Raw genomic sequence first — 22,714 nt, 5'->3', positions numbered from 1 at the left:
CCCACAGGGCCTGTCCGAGCCGCCGCCGACGTGGCTTCCTCCCTCCGCCCATAAGCCCGTGTTGTGACTAACCTGCGGCCAGGCAGCAGCTTCATTTCTCGGATTGGTTTTCAATCTAAGATAAGAACCTGGGGCAATTAGAGGGAATATCGCTGATTTATAACAGCTCCTTTTCCGCCTGACTGTTGAACAAAAGCTTCTTTGATTTCTATCGGCAAGAAGAGAACCTTTTAAAGGAACATATTTCTAATCTCTTCCAGTATTAGAGACGGCAGGCAAGGCAGTTCTCCAGAGCTCCCCGGGAGGTAGCTTTGTATGTGATTATAGCCGATCTAATATTGTGCAAATATTAAAGACGTTTAAAACCTCTGAAGCCATCGATATCTCTCCATCCTCAGGCAACCGATAAAAGCGGAGACATATTGCTTTAGGATCAGCCTTCAGGTAAACGTTCCCTACGAAGCGTTACAACACATGCTGCAGGACTTGGTTTCATCTGACGCCGTCCCAGGGAACGTCTGAATATCGTTTCTTTAGAAATTCCTTCTGCGTTGTGACTTGTGCACCTGAGTCGTCTGCAGGTGTAACTGGGTTTTGCCCTAATTTGACGTCACTTTAGCTCCTGCGCGTCGGAGCGGCACAGGCTTCCCCGGGTTTCTCGGCCTCGGCGCCGTCTGCCACGTGCAGCTGGGCTCCGGTGTGAACGTGGCTCGTTCTGCAGGGCGGGCCTCCGAGCCCCTGCTGCGGGCGAGCCCTGGGTGGGTGCGTGTTTCACGGAGCTGTGGGCGCTGTTCCGCATACGGTGGGCTTCGCACAGCGGGCATCGGTTTACATGGGGACCTTAGTTTATCATTGTGGATGTTTGAAAAGGTCCTCATAGGTTTAGGGTCTCTGAGAATTAGGTTTCCAACCAATTTAAAGTATGTACGGTTTAATTTTGGCTTCTTTCCACATATGACTCTTTCCCTGTGGAAATAGTATTTAACGATATCATAAGGACAATTCTGAATGATGTAGAATAACTTTCAAAAGAATTATTTATTTTTTAAATATATCTTTGTTGATTTCAGAGAGAGAGGAAAGGAGAGGGAGAGAGATAGAAACATCAATGATGAGAGAGTCATTGATCTGCTGCAGCCAGCGACCCGGGCATGTGCCCTGACCGGGAATCGAACCCCGATCTCCTGGATCCTAGGTCGATGCTCAACCGCTGAGCCATGCTGGGCCGGGCCAAAAGAATTATTTTAAAGACATTAGCAATATTGCCTAGACTGATTTTCCTCCAAATATTTTTATGTGCTTCATAAACATCTATTAATATGTATAGCTGTCTAGAATGGATACAAAAATTCAAGAACTCAGAGCCTTGTTTCGGCCTGGCTGGCTCGTGGGGCTGACCTCAGACGGCTGCTGCTGGCTCCGTCCGTGGGCGTCACCAGCACAGGCGTCACCGGGGGCACCCCATGGTCCCCATGCGGTCACACACTGGGCCTCGACCCTGGGACCATAGGAAAGAGATGTCGGGAGCAGGCTGATGACCCTCTGAGATGAGGTCACAGGGAGCCTTCATCGTTTTTACAGCAAATCGAGGCTCTTTCCCTTGAGATGAGTTGAAAAACAGCACAGAGAGTTTTTAATCTCACCCAGGACTAAGGAGAGAGGCACAGGGGAAATGGAGACGGTCGGTAGCCTAGAGCTCTTAATTAAGACAGTGTTTGGCGACTCTAAATCTCAGGATCGATAATGCGCGTTAAGCAGCCACAGAGCGAGAGAAGGAAAGCTGTTTGTCTGCACCTCCTTACGTTCAAGGAGCTTCAGCGGAGAGCCAGGACTTTCCCGGGCTGTGGCTGAGGCTGGGGCCTGCCCTCCTTCCGCTGTCACTAATGCACTTGTTGAAAGGGAACGTTTACCTTTAAAATAAGGTTAGTCTCTATGTATATATGGGTTTAGTGTTTGCACATTAAAACACCCGGGTCTGCTTAGATTTGCAGGCTCATTTCGATTTTCTGTGTAGCTCCGGGGAAGTCACCCAGTGGGTTTCAACACCAGTGGCTTTGTTGTTTTCCACAGCAGAGGCACAGAATTCCGTTGGTCACGCTCACTAGGTCACAGCACGTTGTCACCGTGGGTTCACACGGGGCTTTTTCCTGCTTGACGGTTTTGTCCCCTCATCTGAGTTCCTCACCCCCACCCCTGTGCTCACACTCAGGCACGCGCACGTGGCATTGTCAGCGGGATGGTGGGATGGTGGGAAAGCACCCGTAGTTTTATAAATATTATGTGACACATGTACAAGTTTGCAATGCGTGTGTACCTTGTGAGGCAGAATGAACTGCACACCCGTGGACCCCGTTCGCAGCCCACAGGCACTGCCAATTTGGTCATGATTTAGTTCCAGGTTCCCCTTGTCTGCCCGTATTTTACTACCTGTGTCTTATCCATAACGGAGCTAACGAACAGAGCTGCGGGTTAGTTCGTCTGGGTTGCTCTTGGACTTACTGAGGAATAACTAGCAAACAATACACTGCACATACCTAGAGTGCACGCGCCTGTAAGTTTCAACAGACGTATATTCCCAGGAAACCATCCGGCAAGGTGATGATTAGATGCATCCCATGTAGTCCAGCCTTAAAAAGGAATGCAGTTCTCACACATGCTCTAACACGCATGAGCCTTGAAGACACTGTGCCAAGTGAAATACGCCAGACACAGAAGTGCAAGTATTATATAATTCCACCTGCATGAAGTGGCTGTTTACTTCGTGATAATTCACTGAGTTGTTTTGTGTACTTTTCTGCATGTCTGTTAAGCTTAGCAGTAAAAATGATTAAAAGTATTTAAAAAACTTAACCCTGAAAATATTAAGCACAGTAGCTTTATATAAGCAGTAAAATTTCAATGTTAAAAATGTAATTGTGGCCCTGGCCAGCGTGGTTCAGTGGGTAGAGCGTCGGCCTGCACACCGAAGGGTCACGGGTTCGAATCCCAGTCATAAGGCACATACCTGGGTGGCAGGTTCATTCCCCCACCTTGGTCAGGGCACATGTGGGAGGCAACTAATTGAACTAATTGTCTCTCTCAAATCGATGTTCTCCCTCCCTCCTTCCCTTCTATTCTCTCTGAAAAGCAATGGAAAAAATATCCTCAGGTGAGGATTATCGACATAACAAAGATTTAATTGTGCTCACCCACGTTCATGCAGCATTGCTCACGTGGACACAGCCCAGGTGTCCACTGACGGGTGAATAGATGAACAAGAGGTGGAATATACATACCGTGGAATGCGATACAGCCTTAAAAAGGAATGAGCTTCTCCTGCTTGCTGCAACACGGGTGAGCCTTATGCTAAGTGAAATAAGCCACGTACAAAAAGACACGTACTGTGCGATTCCACTTGTAGGAAGTATCTAGGTCAGCGAAAATCACAGAGAGGGAAAGGGGAAGGGGGCGTCTGGGAGCTGGGGGGAGGAGGTGGAGAGTTTTGTTTAATGGGCTTAGCGTCTGTTTTGCAGTATACAGATTCTGGACATTGGTTGCACTGCACTGTGACCATACTGAGCACATCTGAACTGCGCCCTTAAAAATGCTTAAGATGGTCTGTTTTATATTATGTGCATTTTACCCCAATTCAAAAAATTTAATTTCACCTCATTTCAATAGAATAAATCACTTTTGCTGTATTTAAATGCGTGAATGCTGATTCCTTTTGCCAGTAGCACAGGTCAATGCAGAGAACGTTAAGGTCTGTGTGTGACGTCTTCCATGTTAGACAACACCCTTCACATTATAACTTCTGCACCTACTGTGTGTGACGTTCACTCCCGAGATAACAGACATGCTGCATGATCAGAGGTGTCTGAACGGTCATTCCTCACCTAAGTGCCCTAGACCCCCAGGAGCTCCAGAGGGGCCCTTCAAGGGACGTCCCTGCAGCCTCCAAGTGTCACACAAAATGCTATGGGACGTGCGTGTGCATCTCTCAAAGAAGAGAAACGTGGCTTTTATCTGACCCTCAAAGGCTCTGTGACGTCCAAAACACCAAGAACTTCTTATGTGCAGGGCTTCGCAGAAGCCCGCGAGGCAGTTGTTTCTCTTGGGGGGCTGTGAGCGGTGCCTCATCCCCTCCACTTCTCCATGCCATTAACCCGGCAGATGCAGGCGGCGTGTGGCGGGGTCAGCCTGCCAGCGAGCGGGATGATGGACTAGGGACACGCTCACCGCACACCGTGGATGTCGGGAAGTCAGAGGGGGAGCAGAACCCAGGGGACAGGATTGGAAGTCCAAATGCTCCCGACAGGTCGGAGAAATGAGCACACGCCTTGTTGACAGTGAGGTCAACAAGGACAAGAGCAGAATAATAAAAATCAGGAGGGACATAGCCAGCAAGTCTAGAGGAAGGGACCAGCTAAGGAAAAGCCACATAGCAAGAATCCCAAGGCCCCTGAAGAACCCAGGCTGAGGCCTGAGATGCAGGTAACGCTCCCACGATGAAACCCGCTGCCTCAGAGCAGCGACACGGAGAGAAACGGGTGTTTTCTCTCCCAGAGATGAATAATTGAGATTTCTCTCTGTTTGGTTGAATGCTGATGACTTCTAAGTAGTTATTGACATCCGCGATTCTGTGTTTGAAACTAAGGTGTTGGACACAAACGTATGTGCACGTGCATATGTGCGTAGCGTATGTGCACGTGCATATGTGCGTAGCGTATGTGCCCCGTGTTATGCGCATATGCGTGTGTGGGTTTGTGCGTAAGAAAGCAAGAATCTGGGTCGTGTGCTTTGTTGTTTGAGTCTCTGAAGCTTAAAACGGATGCTTGGGGAATTTTTGGAAAATTATTCAGGGAAGGAAAGGAAAAGGGATTGTGGAACGTGAAAATTGTGGGCGCTGGGTGCTGGTGCTGAAGACAACGGGTCCCCTCCCCTCCCCTGGGAAGGACTTAGGGCACGTGCTGGCTCCTCACTGCAGTCCCTGGAAAACTTAAGACTAGTGCTACGTATAATAATCATCTAAACAGGTTAGGCTGGTGCATTGTTACAGTCACTTCTGCTTTCATGTGTAAGATTAATTGTACAAGGGGGATGCATTAGCTGTGTTCCCAGTTTTAAGAGACTCTTCATAGCCCTGTAGACAGCTTCAGTTAATTAGACCCAGATCAATGAAGTTGTTGTAAGTTAAGTATCATGAGTTGCCAGGTAAAAACCATCTCCCATGAAGCATCATTCACAACCTTCAGTAAACCCAGTTTCCTACAATCAGCATTTCAACAAATCTATTTTTATAAAAAATACTTTAAGCCTCAAAGTTATACATCAACAGTCCTTCAAGCCAGTATAACAATACTTCGGGTGTTACAGGAAAATCGGTTGCCATTGTCAGCAGAGAGACTTAAGTTGAAACTCAGCTTTTTGATAAGACACCAAATAAATATAATTTTAAATTAAATTTAGTAGCTGGTATTAAACATCCATTGGCCTCCTCCTGTTAGTGAATGGACAGCGGAGGCTTTTCTTGTCATAGCCCGTGGCCCGAGCCTCGTAATCTTTCTTAGTTTTCATTTCAACCGTGAACTTCAGGCTTGTAACTTTCTCCTTGTTACTCACTGCCAGCCAAGGCTCTTTTGAAAAATACGGCATTTATAATTCTCTGTTTCTGCATATTGTAGGTAAAAATTGTCAGGAGACAGTAAAAAGAGCTAGATGGTTGCCAGAGAACTTTTCTGATGGAATAATTTCTAACTTCCCCTTAATACTGGAAACTTAAGAATGATATACTTATTTTTATTAATAAATATGTCAGAACATGCGCACTACACTCAGCCAGGATATTTGCTATGGATGCTTCAAGCTACATTGACCTAAAAGTGTGTCAGCTGTTTGAATTCGCTGTTCCCTTTGAAGTATATATAAATTTTTATATATCCATTACTGCATAGCTTCTGATTGCTGCTTTTAGAAATAACCACAAATTTGGTGACTTAAAGTAGTACACATTTATTCTCTTACAGTTCTGAAAGTCAGAATTACAAAGGTAGTCTTAGAAAGTGAAAATCCAAGAGCCGGTTGGATTGCTGGGCTGTAATACTTTCAACAATAAAGATAAATTTTAAAGAAAATAGATTAGATCAGCCCAGCTGGCGTGACTCAGCAGCTGAGCATCGACCCATGAACCAGGAGGTCAGGGTTCGATTCCGGGTCAGGGCACATGCCCAGGTTGTGGGCTCGATCCCCAAGTAGGGGGCATGCAGGAGGCAGCCGATCAATGACTCTCTCACTATTGATGTTTCACTCTCCCTCTCCCTCTCCCTTCCTCTCTCTGAAATCAATAAAAAATTTATTTTTTAAAAAAGAAAGTATTACAGATGTCCCCTCTTTTTCCCCCTTTGGCCCTCCCCGCCCCACTCCTCCCTACCCAGGCCTTGAGCAAAGTGAGGGTAGAGTATTTGCATTAAACGATCCTAGCTGAGTAAGTGTGCAGTAAAGAGAAAACCAACGGAATATTATTGCACGACCGGCCGGATCCCTGTTCATTGGCTCCTGCGATTCTGTTCCACGCGCTCAGGAAGCCGAGGGCAGGTGGGCCGCCCCAGCACCAGGAAGGCTAACTTGATAGAGGACTGACTTGTCTTTCATATGGTTTAGAATATAAATCCTTAGCTGGTTAGAGCAGTGTTTTCTTCTACAATCTAGAGGAAGCTATTTTTACTACTACCTTACAACAGATGGGTGCCTCGTCTTTCATAGAAGATGACAAGAAAATTACATGACCAAAAAAAAAATTGCGGAAGTGAGAAGGGATGCAACAGGGTAGTTTATTGGTAGGAGGAGGGGCATAAACTAATATCAAAATAGGAAGAACAGAAGCAGAAATAATGAGTTTGCTGGCACCCGTCTCTCCTTTCATGACCTCATCCTGCCGGAGCTACCCATCCATTTCACTACCAGCGATAAATATTAAAATGAAATTTTTGAGTGTCTTATCAAAAGCTTCCTGACATCAATTGTTTTCCCAGTTTTTCCCTGCAAGCGCTGAATGCCTCTTCATCAGTCTTTCATAGCAGCCAATCTTGTTCCAATTTCTCTCTTCCCACAGAAAGCTTGTTTTTTTTCCCCTTCTATTTCTGACTTTTCTTTCTTAGCAGAGGGGCACGGCTATTATTTCACACTCCACGGTGGCCGCGTCTCCATCGATCAGGAAATGAACGTGGATCTGAAAGATGAGTCCTGACCCCGGAGGGCTGCAGACAACAGCGACGCGTGTGGGGTTCCCCCGGCTCCCGGCTGCGTGGCCGGCGGGAGGGCTGTGGGCAGGTCTCACAGCCGAGTCTGCCCCCCTTTCTCGTTTCAGCCCACCCTGTGGGGCCGGGCACTTCCAAGGGAAGGGCGTCTCCAAGGAGCATTTAATTCTTAAATGTCACCAACACACAATTCCCAGCTTGACAAATATTTCAAAGCCTCATAAAAGCAAATGCTAGGGTCACCATCCTTGTCTGTATGACCCCTTTCTTTCAGCGTGCGTTAACAGTAACTTCCTTTTACACCCTAAAAGCCGAGGGCCACGAGGATTTTCTCCTTCACAACCACTTCCAATGTCACTACCGGGGAAACAGTCCATCGGTAATGCTGGATGTGGGTCACAGCTGAGTTTACTTGGAGATTGTTGTTTTAATATATTTTTTTAATTATTGAGAGAGAGGAAGGGAGAGGGAGAGCGAGAGAAACATTGATGTGAGAGAAAAGCATGGGTTGGCTGCCTCCCCTGCTCACCCCGACTGGGGATTGAACCTGCAACCCGGGCATGTGCCCTGACGGGGAATCGAACCAGCGACCGTTCAGTGCGCAGGGCGATGCTCAACCAGCTGAGCCACACTGGCCAGGGCTGTTGTGCTCTTTAACGTTTGCCACACTTTCTAGGTTTTTCTTCTTCATTTAGGGTACGTTTTCAGACAATAGAGCATGATCAGCCCTGGCGTGTCCGTAAACTTTTTTTTAAATTTTGTATAGCCTAACGTTTAGTGTTTTCCTTCAAAATTCACTTCAGGGCCTCCTTTCTCCGTGACACCTACTCTGAGGCCCAGTCTCGTTTTTCCTCGTGCTCACACGTTGTAACGTCTGTTCGGTACTTCATTATGTCGAGGGTTTTGGTGTTGCCGCTGTTCTGTATCTGAGGTTTCCCAGTATCATCTGTCTGGACCGCCCGCAGACAGTTTGAAAAATAAAAACCTTGAGTTGGGCATCGACATTTGAAAACCGGCTGACTGCACACACAAGCCTGGATTTCTGATTTCGCTCAAGTCAGACAGCACTCGTGGCTACGCGGGCTCTCATTTCAGGAGGGAGAAGTTGGTTAAACCGAGGCGGGCGTCCCTGATGGGCAGGGGGTCTCGGGTGCCCAGGGTCCCTCCGGACAACTTACTTTCATTTCACGTTTCTCCCCAGGCCTGTGGGCATCTGAGATCATGGTCTGAGTTCATCTCTTCAGAGTTTTGTTTACTTAACTAGGCTATAAATTCCTTGAAGTCAGAGCCTGCCTTATAATTTCTCTTCATTCCCACGCTGCCCGGCACAGTATCATGCACACAGTGGTGGTTTCATACGTTAATTTGCTAACAACGTGCATCCACTGTGCACAGCCGGGCACATACTGAGCTCCTCTGGGGGCTCGGGGAAACCGTCTCCAAGTGGTTCACACGATGAAATGATTAATCTTCACAGCTCCTTTTTGAGATTCACAAGGGATGTGTACAGCATAGGGATTAATTTGTGGTGTGGAAAGGAGAGCGTTTAATGAAACTATTCCCACTTGGATGTTCAGGGAAGATTTAGATACACAAAAAGTAATTACCTGTATTGAGTTGCCCTACCCGGGTGAGCACGGGCCAGCCCTAGCCAGAGGATGCCGTGGCCTCTCCAGAGCGGGCCCTGGCTGCCAGCAGCCCCCAGCGTCTGGGTCCGTCCCTGCCTGCCAGGACCCCTTCCCTACCCCCGGGCGCCGTGCCGCATCTCCCACCAGCCCACAGGCTCCACAGTCATCCAGACTCGGGTTCGTTAGCGTGACTGTCTCCCAATGCTCCTCCTGCTCCTGAGTTTAGTTATATGAGGATATTTCAGATAGTCCACTTGGGAATGAGGAGATGTGTGAAGGTTATTTTCCATAATTTTTTTAAATTAACAAAACCCCACAATTATTTAATATCTTAGCAGAATTGACTCTTAGAGACTTAAATGTATTTCCTTCTTTTTATTTCAGTTGTGAACTATTCTAGGATTTAATCAAGGAAAAGATATAATGCTAACATATAAATGTGCGTCCCGCACTCAGCGGGGGCGTCATGTAAGGGAGAGGAGCATTGGTGGGTCACCTGAGAAGCCACCTGCCGCACTAGGGGGCAGAGACCCTTGTCAGGGCGCCGCTGTATCCGTCCAGCTTGGGGACTGTGGGGCTCGCGTCCGCTGGCGGGACAGGGTAAAGGGAAGAGAGGCTAACGTACTTTAAGTGAAGGGTCAGTACACTCGCCGATTGGCCTACGAGTGGAAAAAAAAAAGTAAATAGTCAAAGATGGTTCAAAGCTAATCAGCCATCGCCTGAGGCCAAGACACGGGAGGCTGGGTGAGCCTCGGCGGACGGGGCGTCGAAGGGATTGCGATGACCCCGTGGCACCTGTGTCCCTGCAGCACAGTACCAGCTCCGTCCTGAGGAAGCAGGGTCGCCATCTACCGCTTTAGGAGGAATAGCTGAGTTTTGAGAGTAAATATACTTTTCAGAAAAAAAGGCTCAGAAGCCTGTTATGGCCTGAATTGCATTCCCTCAGAATTCATACGTTGAAGCCAAATCCCCAGTGTGGTTGTGTGTGGAGGTGGGCCTTCGAAGAGGCGACAGAGGCTAAATGCGATCACCGGGGGAGCACAGACCCGAGAGGACCCCAGGGGTGTGGCATGGATGGGGGCGCAGCGGGAACCCAGGGGTGTGGCGCAGGTAGAGGGCACAGCGGGAACCCAGGGGTGTGGCATGGATGGGGGCACAGCGGGAACCCAGGGGTGTGGCGCAGGTAGAGGGCACAGCGGGAACCCAGGGGTGTGGCATGGATGGGGGCACAGCGGGAACCCAGGGGTGTGGAGCAGGTAGAGGGCACAGTGGGAACCCAGGGGTGTGGCATGGATGAGGGCACAGTGGGAACCCAGGGGTGTGGCATGGGTGGGGGCACAGTGGGAACCCAGGGGTGGGACCTCACCAGAAGCCAGCCCTGTGGATACCCTAATCTGGGCTCCAGCCCCCAGAGCTGGAGAAAATGCCCGTCTGTGCCGAAGTCCCCGGTCTGTACATGTCGTTACGGCACCGAGCTGACCCCTGCAAAGCCCAAGTACAGTGTCTAAGAAGAATCAGACTAAAGGGGTGGGACAGGGGAGGGAGAGAAGCAGCCGGGAGTCTCAGGGCCGAGGGCAACGTAGTGAACCAGAGGTCAGCGACTTGGGGCCCCAGGGCGGGAGCCCAGCCTGCGCCCTAGAGATGGCGCCGCCTGACCGTGGGCAGGGCCCACGCTCTCCAAGCTCCAGGTCCGCACAGTGGGGGGCGATAGCTTGCGTCTCCCCGGTTACTGGAAGGTTCCAGTAGGCTTCCCTCTTTCTGTAGCTATAGTTATTACACTTACAACTACAAGCTCCTCCCTGAGCTGTGAAGCACAGATAGATGCTGTTCTAAAACTGGGCTGTGGTCACATCCACGTGAAGTGATCCTGCCTCGGCCAGGCTCCTGGGTCACCTCTCACCTCCAGGTGTTAGTTACCACACGTGCCCAGCCCTTTGTTTTATTAAGATGTGTAGGCTAGAGGCCAGGCGGGTTTGTCTAGAACAGGAGGAGCAGGGTCCCTGGCGCAGCGCGAGGGTGTGGGCGCGGGCAAGAGAGCCCAGCACTGCAGCCCGGCGGCCAGCTGGCCCGGCCGCCGTCAGCTCCACGCGGCGGGCGTGAGTCTGCGCTTGGCTGGCTCCCGGCCCCTCTGTGAAGATGCGTGGGGAGACCTCGGAGAACCTCCAGGTGAAAGGTTTAAAGAAGCCACGTCATTTAGGCTCAGAAGGGCGCCACGTAAAGGGCTGGAGGGCATCCCTCCGCCCCGCTGCCCAGAGCCGTGACGGGCTTCCTGCCCAGCCGTCCCTCTCAACCTCTAGATTAGCTCTAAAAATATTCCACTGACATCGGGAAGGGAACTGTGTGACTGTCAAGTCTTTCTCTCTGTTGGTCTCCAAGGATATGACAGCTTTTCCCTTCTTTGGAAGGGTTTAGGTGGATTCAGAGAGGACGGGAGGTGTTTTTAGAGAGAAAAAAACACTGTGCTCAGAAACAACTTCTTGAAGGGGCGGGCGTGACGCGTGGGGCAGCAGGCGCTCCTCTCCACGTCGCGTCCGGGTTCCTGCCAGTGACTGTGTGTGTATAACACCCCTGCACTCGCCGGAGGAGACGGTTGTGTAAATCCCTGGCTGCCTGCCGCTGGGTTTCTGTAACACTGGTGTACACGCTCGGCTTAGATTTGTTTGGAAATGTCTGCATCGCAAGGAAAAGGACCCGCAGAACAGGGGAGGCAGCGAACGCCAGTCAGCGCGAGGCGTGGGAAATACCGCGAATCGCCCTCCCGAGTGCCGAGCAAACCTCGCCTCAAATAAACGCAGCTCAAATGAACAGTCCGACTTTTTGCGTAGAAACGTCGATGCAGATTTCATTCCATTTTTGTTTTTATCCTAGAAGACAACACTCAGCAGGGCTTTGCTTGTGCTGACGTCGGCGGGGAGGGTCACAGGATTCAGGTCATCTTGGGGTGGCACTTCCATGAATGCGCCCCATGTCCTCCTGCGATCCAGGGGAAGCGTCCTGTGGCCTCAGGTGTCAGTGCAGCTTCTAGGAGGGAACAGAGAGCATCTCAGAGGGAGGTGAGGGACCCTTTACAGCAGCTCGGAGAAAACCCGACCGATGTCAGGGCAGCCGACCTGGTCACAGTGAGAAGCTGTTATTTTCTCAGGTCTGTGAGGGCAGGAGGATTGCATGCAGGCCCTGAGCCCAAGGAGACTCGGAGGAGCCACCTGGAGGGGGGCCGGGAGCATCATAACCATGTGAGAACCAGAGGTGCCAAAGAAGGAGGGTCAGGCAGGGCAAGGGATCCCCCAAACCTCTCCTCTCCCTGTGCCCATAACCTCCTCCTGGCATCTCCCGTTGTCTAAACCCAACTGGAGGTCAGAGGACAAGGGAGCCCAGGGGGTGTGGCCCGTAGGTGCCTCCCGGGACACAGAGAGGAGCCGAGAAGGCTGGGGGTGACGGGCCAGGAAGGGTGAGAACGGAGAATGACCCGAACGAGAGGACTGGCAGAGCTCCCACGGGTGCGCCCCTGGCCCCAGGTGGTCTCTGGGCTGTGCCCACTGCCGTCAGCACGCTGGCCAGCGAATGAGGCTGGATAAGTAGTGCTCGGGGCTGGCTTCAGTTGGGGCTGGAAAGGGAGCTGGCGACAGAGTGAGATAAACGAGACAGGAGGGAAGAAGAGCCCACAGGACACGCTTCTGTATCAGTAAGTTTCTTTTTAAATGATGCGAGGGAACTTGTTTGCTGTCTCTCTCTCTGGTTTCAGTTATGTTTTTCTGCCAATGTACTGAAGAACCAATAAGAGTAATTTTCAGCTGCCCTGCAGGTGACCGTTCCGTGCTCGTGTTATAAATGCACAGGTATGTTTCCTAGTGCAGCGAGTAGACATGAGCCTTACACCAGTTTCTTTGTGTTATTGCATTATATCGGTCTCATGATTCATTTATTCATTCAGATGCCACACCCTAATTTCCTTGCTTTTCAAAACAGCTCTTTCAAAAATCCAGTCCGTAGAATTGGATCCGCTTTCCCCCCTCAGTGCCAGATGCATGCACACAGCTGGATGTGCACCCCGGTGCAGATGGCTCGGCGGGAGGTAACTCGATGTATTAATGTCACTGCCAGGATGTGCCGCACGGCCATGTAACTGCCGCGATCGGAAAGGACTGGAAGCTGCTCTCTGTCTCCCGTAGACTCATCAGCTAGAGCAGCCAGTGCAGCACCGCCACCTGCTCGCGAGAGACGAAGATGCTGAAGGTGCTTGGCTGCCAGATGAGCGACGGAGCCGGGTCCTTCCTGCTGCAGCCGACACAGGGTCAGGCTGTGGCTGTGACAGGGACGTAAAGCCCGGAGGGTGAGCTGGGCCGGCGCCTCTTCCAGTTCACCGTTGCCCAGCTGGCAGCTCCCTTTGCGCCAGCCTCTCCCCGGGTGAGGGTGGGCTGCTGCTGGCCTCCACAGCTTGGCGTCCTTTTTTCCTCCTGTTACTCATTTACTCCCTACCTCCCCTCCTTGGCTTTTTTTTTTTTCTCCTTTCTTTCTTTCTTGCTTTGTTTTTTTATTTTATTGTTAATGAACAAATCCAAAATATGAGCTTGTCCTATTAACATTTTCTTTGATTCTCCTGAAATTGTGCTTTAATGGGACATATCCTCTTAGTTCGTGATTCTGTCTAGTTACATTGGGGACACCGGGAAATTACTGTGTGGGTCCCCCTCTCCTAATTACAGAGACCTTTCCGTGTGGTAACCTGGCCCTTCACTCGTCCGTCTGATACCACCCCGCCCGCCAGGCGCATCTCACGGAAGGAAGTGAGATAACAGCAAACCTGTGATTGTGGAGCCGGGTGTCCCGTGTGTGCCTCTGACCCCGGCCTTGGCCCCTCTCTACAGAAGTCAAATAAAGCCCAGGGGCAGGTGTGGCTCCGGGAAACTGTGGGTTTAGTGGGTCTGCCTTCCTGGGACGTGAGAACAAGACGACATCAGGGATAACCTCCCCGAGCTGCCTGGGGCTGCACCCCGTCTGCTCTGTGTGCCTGGCACGTAGCTGAAGCTGGTGGACAATAAACGCGTTGGGCCAAACAGGACAAGCTCAAAGTCAGAATGAGCCTCCTTCCGTGTGGAGGGGGGGTGAAGGCGTCAGTAAGTCTGACCCAGCTGATGGAAGGTGATGAGTGTCGTATGTGTGTCAGGTCACAGGCCATTTGCACAAATAGAGGCTAAACAGTAGCAATTACTCCTTGATATCAAAGCACTGGATTAAAGAGTCTAAAATTCGGTCAACCCCAGTACAAGTGGCGTGTGTCGGATAACTGAACCGGTTCATTACTTGGCCCTGCATGGACACAGGCGAATCTGCCCCTGGAAAGCTCCCCAGTCCAGAGGCGGAGCGCCCCGCGGTGCCTGCAGCGGGAAAGAGTGCCCGGTGCTGAGATCCCGCTCCTGGCACAGGCCAGCTCCACACCGATCCCACGCAGACCAGATGCAGACAGAAGGAAAACACGCCTGGTTGAAGATGCCGTTTCCACCTGAATTTAACAATGAGTTTCCGTCAGCTGCACGTCACTTAACCAAACCTGTCTGGGCATTTCTGTTGCCCCCATTCCCTCCCCCCATTGCACCCCCACATAGGGAGCGGGGCCTGGGGGGTGTGGAAGGCAGTGGGGCTGCTCTCACGGCCCTGCGGCCAAGGTCTCAGCTCTCACCACGCCCTTGGGGCAGCCCCCTGGGCCCAGCTGGTCAAGCCGGTCCTCAGGTCCTCCTAGGGCTTCTCTAGGATTCCCCATCTGTCCCGCCTCTAAGGTGTCCTGGAGTGAATTCTACAGGGACTCACGGCTGCTGTAAATTCACCAGCAACGTCTCCGCATTTCAGAGCCCGGGTGCCTCACCCTTCCTTCTCCTGGGGCGGCCTGTCCTCCAGCCATCCAGAGGCCCTGCCTGAGGGCCTGTCTTTAAGGCCGAGCACCGCAGAGAAAGAAGAGTGTTACCAGGTGATGGGCCAAAACGCTCCGTTCAGCCACCGGCCCGCTTCTCTGCTGAGTAGCCGAATGTCTTCCAAAGATGGGTCGGTTGACAAAGGAAAACAGAACTCGGATGATAAAGTGAATTTTACCTGAAAGTGGCTGCTCGAGTCTTACAAAAATGACTCATCAAGCTTGCGCAATATCGGGGCAGCGCGTTTACCTTCAACGGTTTTATTTCCTTTCCAAATCCGGATGCTTAGCCGTCTCCTCTCCCGTCGAGGACGCTGTGCCCCCGGAGACCTCCTCCCTCTGCCGGAGCAGCCTCCGGGAGACATAAAAGGCTGGGCTGCTGGAGGCAGGAATGGAAGGCGCGCTCTTGGAGCTGGTCTTTCATCTTCCCGCAGGGCTTCCTCTGTGGTCTGGCTTTCAAAGACACCTTTTATCTCTGACTCAGCCGGCCCCCCGCCTGCCCCTCAAGCAGGAGCTCAGGTGCACAGACCTGCGTGGGTCCTGCTGACTCCTAGTGGTTCCCTGACACCCTGTCCCCCACGGTCAGAGGGACAGGAGGCTGGGAGTGGTGGGCAGGGGTGGGCATCGGAATGGTAAGGTCGGAGAGCGTCACGATTCCCGTTGAACCCCTGTCCGCACCCCGTCCATGGCACGTTCTGTCTGCACCCAGCCCATCACAGCTGGTTTGTAAAGGTCAGTAACAAATGTAGCATGAGGTTCACGTGCAGTGAGTCTGTTCTGCAGACCGGTCCTGGGCACGGCAGGGGGAAGGTGCCGGAAAAGGGTCATCTTCTCCCGAGACAGCCTGTCCTCCAGCCATACAGAGGCTCTGCCTGAGGGTCTGTCTTTCAGGTCGCTATGGTTTAAAAGGGGCCCCGAAACACAATTACCACCACCTTGCGTGCCTTCAGCTGCATCTTAGTTTTCAGATGTCCCGGCGATTTCCTTGACTTACTTTATAGCATAATCTGTGGTGAGAACTCAGGTTTCTTTCTACCCTTGGATTCTCCAATTCAAGTTTTATGTGCTTCCCTCAGCAAATCCGTGGCTGTTTTGCCAGCTCTCTGTGAGGTTGGAGGCTGTCTGTCTATGAAGTTGGATCTGACTGTGAGGTTGGAGGCTGTTTGTGAAGCTGGAGGCCAACTGGGGGGTTAGAGGCTGCCTGTCTGTGAGGTTGGGGGCTGGCTGTGGGGCTGGAGGCTGGCTGTGAGGTTGGGGCCAGCTGTGGGGTTGGAGGCTGTCTGTCTGTGAGGTTGGGGGCTGGCTGTGGGTCTGGGGGTGGGCCTTGAGGCTGGAGGCCGGCTGTGAGGCTGGAATCACCATGACCTGCCGCCTTTCCTTCAGGTACAGAAAGTCACCCCAGCGTTTCTGAACTTAGAAGGACAGATCTAGTATTTAGTTCTATCAAATTTATTCCACCAGAAACTCTCTGAGTTCCACGGGCCAGACTCGTGTCATGGTCATTTGTGGATTTGTCCCGATTGCTTTGGGGATGTTCCTGAAAAATTTTCGCATCTTTGCTGGGAAACTCCCGGCCCCGGGTGATGTTACTTCTGTGGCAGGAAGTTTGTTCTGCACCTTTCTTTCTGGGTTGTCGGGACAGAGCTGAACAGAAGCGAGGCAGCTTGCAAGGAGGAGATTGCCATTCATGCTCTAAAGACAGTGTTTTTTGTCTTATTTTAAGAATTAGTTTTTCATTTTGAAAATATGAGATCTACCTAAGCCTGAAAACTGTTGGCATTAGTGTCGTCATCATGGTAGTGACTCGACTGAAGAATGTATGTGAGGCCTAAACCTCGGTGAGAAAGAATTAGTCACTAACATCACTGTCACTAATGGGCCACGCCGGGAGGTGAAGGCATTGACCAAAATACCAAACTTAAAATAGGGAGCAAGTGTAACATCTGAAATCAGGGGTTAAATTCTATTCAGAAGGAAAACATTGTGATAGTCCTGTTGGATTCAGTTTTATTTCTACAACATGATTAACTCACTAAGAAGCTGGTCATCGGTGGAAAGCTGGCTGGCCCTTCTGTTTAACGAGCCCGTTCGATGAAGTTTTAGCGATCTGCTGTCTTGTATTCAAGCCAGCCAGCGAGCAGACAACTTTACCTGGCCTGGCCTACATTGGTTTAGACATGAGACAGTCTCCCAGGATCCTCAGCTGCTGCCCCCGTCATGGGAGGGGTGGCGGCCCGTTGGTTTGGGTTTGAGGTGCGGACAAAGTGTGCGTCTTAAGGCCCTTCCTCTGAATGCCAGAATCCTGCTAGGACATCTGCCCCTCACAGAAATACTTACACAGCCCAGGGCATCTCACCCGAAATGAAACTTTCTCCATTTTCAGCTCTCTCTCCTGCCCTAATCTACCCTCTCAAAAACGGGAAAAATCAAAATCTCCCCACATCCAGGTAGCTTATTGTTTCCATGGAAGGATTTAAACAAACGCTCAGCGCGATCCAGACTCTTGCTTTTCCTGTACCCTGCCCTCCGGTGAAATAACACCTGGCTCCAGGACGCTCTTCTCTTTCCTCTGTTTTGGGTGCTGTGGGTTAAGTGTGTCCCCCCAAAAAGACATGCTGAAGTTACAAGCCCCAAGCCCTCCAAATGTGACCTTATTAGGTGACAAGGGCTTCACAGAGGTCAAGTTAGAATGAGGTCAGGAGGGTGTGTAGACACCAGAGCATTGGGCCCAAAACACTTCAGTCTGTGTCTGCAAAAAATCGGGGCCGCTTTCTGCAGAGCCATGGGCCTTGGTTTAGGGAAGACGGGATTTCCTGGGGGGCTGCAAGCTGCTGTCCCACCCCTGCCTTAGTTTCCCTATTCCGCTCGTCCGGGAGGTTTCCCAGCTTCTTTCTGTTCTGTAACCATTGCCCTCACAGCTACCCTGTTCCAAGGGGGCTTGAACACAGTCATTTTTAGTGAGATATAGTCCAAGGCAAAAGGAACTACGACAGAAACAAGTAAAACAAACCGTTTTAGTCATCGGCCGGATAATGCTGCCCTGAACCCCTGGGCCAGTCCTGTTTCTGATATGGTAAAGGGGTTTGATAGCGAGGCTCCGTGTCATGTTTCCTGCCTCCCGTGGCCAGTCCTCTCATCGCTCTTCTTTTCAGAGCTTCTCCAAAGAGTCTTGCGTATTTTTATATATATATATATATATATATGAACCTTATAATCCACTTATCAAAAAGCGCCAATTTGGGGGGCGATTGCGTCAGTTTTTTTACTGACAATTTTTGCAAATTATTTTATCTGTTTAGAAGCTCCTGTGGCCTCTGGCTAATTCCTTTGCCTTCCTGAGCCCTAAGTTGCTGCTAAAATTCCGAACATAACCTGTGGGAAAGGTCTGGGGAAAGGGTGGCTGAGATGAATGTGCGAGTGTTTATTGCAGGGATTCGTGAGCAGGTCACTGTGTGCCACCCAGATACTAGTTAACACCCAGGCTCAGCCACTTAGCTCGTTATGACCTTTGGCCATGACTTAATTTCTTTGCATGTCGGTTGTCTCATCTGTAAAATGAGGGTATTAATAAGACGTATCTCACTGTGCAGAGTGAAAGGAGCAAATACCGAGAGCAGTGCCAGGCAGGCAACTCGAATTCCTTCAACTGACGGACTCCAGGGGAGAGGGGCTAGGCCTCTGCTGAGCTTTCTTCCATCCTTACACCCCGAGAATGTTCATTTTGTGAAGATGTAAAAATCCTAACCACCAATCGCAGAGGAGGTTCGTTCTAGATGAGTTCTGCTAGATCCATTTTGAAGAATCTATTTGTCAAAGACAAAATGTATCTGTTATTTCTGAGCCAAGGTCATGGGTGGGAGCCTGGTTATCGGCCCAGCCCAGCCCACCTTTCTCCTTTACCGGCCGGCCGACCCTGAGGCCCTTAGGCAGCATCTCTCACCTGTGAGAGCTGTGACCCTCGGGATGCACCTCGGTGGCCTGTGGCCTTCTCACGGCTTCTCTGAGATAGACGGGCACCCGGAAGGATGAGCCAGGACCGCCAGCTGCAGTGGCAGCTAGCACCATGCATCCTTTCTCGCAGCCGGGTGTCAGGGGCCGGGGGTCTGTCTCTATTCGCAGACTTGCAGAGCCGGAGCCTGGAGGGCGCCTCATGCAGGCCCCGCCCAGGGGGCAGGTGGGGGAGGAGAGCGGGCTCATGTTATAGTCATCGAGGGAAAGCGTCATCCACGTGACACAAGGCGGATCCCGCTCACGAAACAGGAGCCACTTAGTAACGTGTTGCATTTATATCTAAAATGCAACCCCATGGCTGGAAACTTAGGGAATGTACACAGGGTGCGAAGCTTTATCTCTGTGTCAGTTTAAAAACTAAATATGAGGCCTGTCAGCTTGAAGAGCCCTGCCCTTGAAGAGCCCAATTGTCCATTGCCACCCTCCACCTGCCTGGCTCTGCGGGGTCCCCAAAGCCCCGCCCAGGGACAGGGGACAGGGACAGGGAGCCTCGGGCTTACTGAATGGCCTGGATGAGGGCGGTGGCACTTGGCAGGTCCCAGGCCTGCGGTGGGCGGCACACGGGGGGTGACGGGGCTCAGACCCACGCCCGCTTGTCAGCGTGGGGCTACCCGACCGTCACAGTAATCGTGCTGCTTGAACTCTGGCGGCCAGGCAAGGGCCCTTCACCATCTCCGTGTAGCTTAGTTTCTTTGATCGTAATGAAACCAGCCATAAAAACGTGCAATAAAGTCAGAGCATAAATCACAACGTATCATCATTTAAAAGCTTTATTTTTAAATGAAAGATCACGTGGAAGGGACAGTTTTCTTTCTCTTCCAATTAATAGAAATTGGTGTTTAGTGTTCATCGTGAACCCTGGAGAGAGCTGGGGCTCACGAGGAAAATCCAGTGTGAGCAGCTCCTTCCCGGTTATTCCCAGTTGCTCTGAGCATCTCTAGGCCATGGTGTCCTTTTCAAAATACGTTTTTATTTATTTTAAAGAGAGAGGGAAGGAGAGGGAGAGAGAGAGAAACACCCACTGGCTGCCTCCTGCACGCCCCCCACTGGGGATGGAGCCCACAGCCGGGCATGGGCCCTGACCGGGAATCGAACTGGGGACCTCTCGACCTCTTGGTGCCCAAGTCGATGCTGAACCAGCTGAGCCACGCGGGCCGGGGCATCCACGCCTGTGCTGTCTTTAAGCACATCATTGCATTGTTAGCAGCAACCATGCAGAGCCTTTCTTAACCGTTACGTTTAAAAATACCTCAGTAACTTCCTAAGTATGGCCATTTTGTTCCCTGACATAGAAAGTACCCTGTTAAAAACTCTGGCGGACTTGCAGAAGCATCTCTTTGCTGCAGGTTATTTTCAGAAGGAGCCAGTAATCAGCACCCCTGGATTTTTCGCAGCGAAACAGGAAGGGGCTTTCAGTTGCTCTAGAAAGTGTTTCTTTAAACTCACCTAAGAGAGCTGCTTCATGTCGGAATGACTTTTAAAATTAAAATCTGATAACGTCATCGACCATTAAATTAGGAAATCTTCCATCTGATAATTCTTGACTAATCATTATTGCTTTTCTGGGGGGGGGGGGAATTGTGTGCTATTAAAAATTCAGCTGAAAATCAGAGACTCGAAGGCCTTAATGTGTGAAGCTGGTGCACAGTGGGAGGGGCGACACCTTCCAACGGAAGTAATGTCAGCATCTCGTCTGATGGAAGGGAGTTTAACAGCCTTGGAACCAGAACCGAATGAATCATGCTGAGGACGCTGAAGACAGCTGAGCCTAATTTAAAGAGCACAGACCTGGAAGAGTGACTGTGCCCACGAGTGCAGACTGATCTGAAGGCTTACACAGGGAAAGGCTCTGGTTTCCGCGTCTTCTGTCGCGAGTGGGGAGAGGCCGCCTGGGCGTTGGAGAGAGCGTGGGCTCCGGGACGGGAGACATGGGCTGCAGGGCCCAGTTGTGTGTCCTACGCTGGAACGGAACACACCGCATGAAGCGCCCCCGCTTTGCCCGGCGGTGCTCTAGCTACTGAGGAAACACAGATAAGACGGCGCTTCGCCCTGAGGAGGTTTACACCTGTGTCGGAGCACAAACTAAACAGCAACAACAGCAAGAAACCACGTGGGAGAAAGCCGCTGTCTTCCCAGGGACCCCTGCGTCCCCACAGCCGGGGAGCGGGGCGTCTGCCGTGAGCCCGAGTTCTCCTCGGGCCCTGGAGCGGCCGGCCAGCCAGCCTGTCGGGTCCATTGTCCAAGGCGTGGGCTGTGACCGTGGTTCGACTGCACCGGCCTGGTGGCATCTTGTGCCGTCGGGCAGAGCGGCCGCTCCCGACGTCAGCAGCAATGTCCCTGAGAGTCAAAGAGCTGGGCAGTTGGTGCTCTCAGAACCGTGGGCAAGACCGAGAGAAACACGTTCCGTAAACATCGCCACACCTGCTTGGGGTCCTCCGGCCCCCTCCACAGCCTTCTCTGGGCGTCAGGAAGATCTGGGTCCCATGGGCGGTCTCGGCGCTGGGATTTCCTCCACGTGTGTCGGTTCACAGCCCTGGGAATTTGCCCAGAGTCCTCGTGGGCTCCATGGCCCTGAGCGGAGAGGGGTGTTTTTCGTATCATTTTTCAGTTCGCAGGAAGCCAGGATGTTACCAGAACAATCGTCACATCTCCTTATTTCGCCGCCTTTGTGCATTTTCCAAATGAGATGGTGCCAGTGGAGCCCCCAGATAGACAGGGTTTTGCAGTCTCATTGATGTACGAGGTAAAGGACCCGCCCTCGCTGGCTTTCAAAGCTCCCAGATGCTGGCGACAATGCTAACACTGTGTCGAGTTTTTACCGCCGATTGGGGTCCGCACTCTGCGTACCCCCTTAAATCTTCCCAGCAGTCTTCAAAGTCGGCGGTGTTATTGCCTGTGACAGATGTAGAGACCGAGGCTTAGAAAAGAAAAATTTTCCAAAGGCCACACAGTTAATAAGTTACATTCCTTTGGCTTTCAATTCCATGTTCTTTCTTCCGCAGTCGCCTGGTTCCCCGTGGAGACTTCGGGCACCGAGTTTATGACTACGTATATGTGTTTGTTTAAGTATTGTCATTTCCCCCCAGTCACTCACCTTTTCAATTCATGGGTGTATTTTCTGCATCTCCAAGGTTCAAAGCACTGTGTGAAGCGTTTGGTCAACAAAAAGGGAACTGTGACCCGCCGCTGCTCTCAGGAATGTCCCAGTGAAGTCCTGAGATCAGACTCCTGCAAGCAGCCTGCCAGGCGCTGCCCAGGGCAGGGCAGAGAGCCCAGCTGGTAGAGGCGGTCGGGATTCAGAGGAGAGGGAGGCGGGAGGGAGCCCCGGCAGGAGGCGGTCGGGATTCAGAGGAGAGGGAGGCCTCGCTTTTATCAGCAGGATCTCGGGACGCCCCCCAGCCCTGAGTGTGCAGAGGGGACCTTTATCCAAACAAATTCTTGAGCCTCCGTGAGAAGAACACAGTATGGGTAGAACCCGATGCTAATCCTCAACTGTTTCTCCGAAGGATGCAGCCTCGCCCAAGTCCTCACGCACGCGCCCCCCGGAGGGTACTCAGATCGGGGACGCCGGCTGTTTGGGTGACTTGGGCTGAAGGCTTGTCCAGCTTGAGTGCTGGCCGAACACTACGGGGCGAGAAATGATGATGGAGGGTCTGTTAGTCCCATCAGAGTGGAAAATAGAGTGTCGTCGGCTGTCCCTGCTTAGCAAACAACTGCACGGTCCCAGAGCCATGCGTCCACAGGTGCCTCTTCGGTAACGCACTCGGGAACCTTTCCCAGCTGGTGGGAATGGTGTTTAGGGCCAGAGGCGGCCAGTGACCTTTCCAAAGCGGAGGCAGACAGCAAGCAGTGCCTGCGAGTGACCGACGGGCCCCCTCGAAAGTCTGATAGTGAAGGCGAGGGAGGGCCGGCTGGGGGTGCGTGGGGGCAGGAGT

At 51.6% G+C, this 22,714-nt stretch overlaps 1 protein-coding gene across 1 annotated transcript in view; it reads left to right on the top strand.

Moving 5' to 3' along the window:
* The window catches only part of PRKN (parkin RBR E3 ubiquitin protein ligase), a 613,811-nt gene that overhangs the window by 188,288 nt on the left and 402,809 nt on the right, over positions 1-22,714 (top strand). The window lies entirely within an intron of this gene.

The sequence above is a fragment of the Miniopterus natalensis genome, chromosome 5 (assembly GCF_054644295.1).
Source record: "Miniopterus natalensis isolate mMinNat1 chromosome 5, mMinNat1.hap1, whole genome shotgun sequence".
Classification (NCBI taxonomy): domain Eukaryota; kingdom Metazoa; phylum Chordata; class Mammalia; order Chiroptera; family Miniopteridae; genus Miniopterus; species Miniopterus natalensis.
This window is presented reverse-complemented; position numbering and strand designations above follow the sequence as displayed.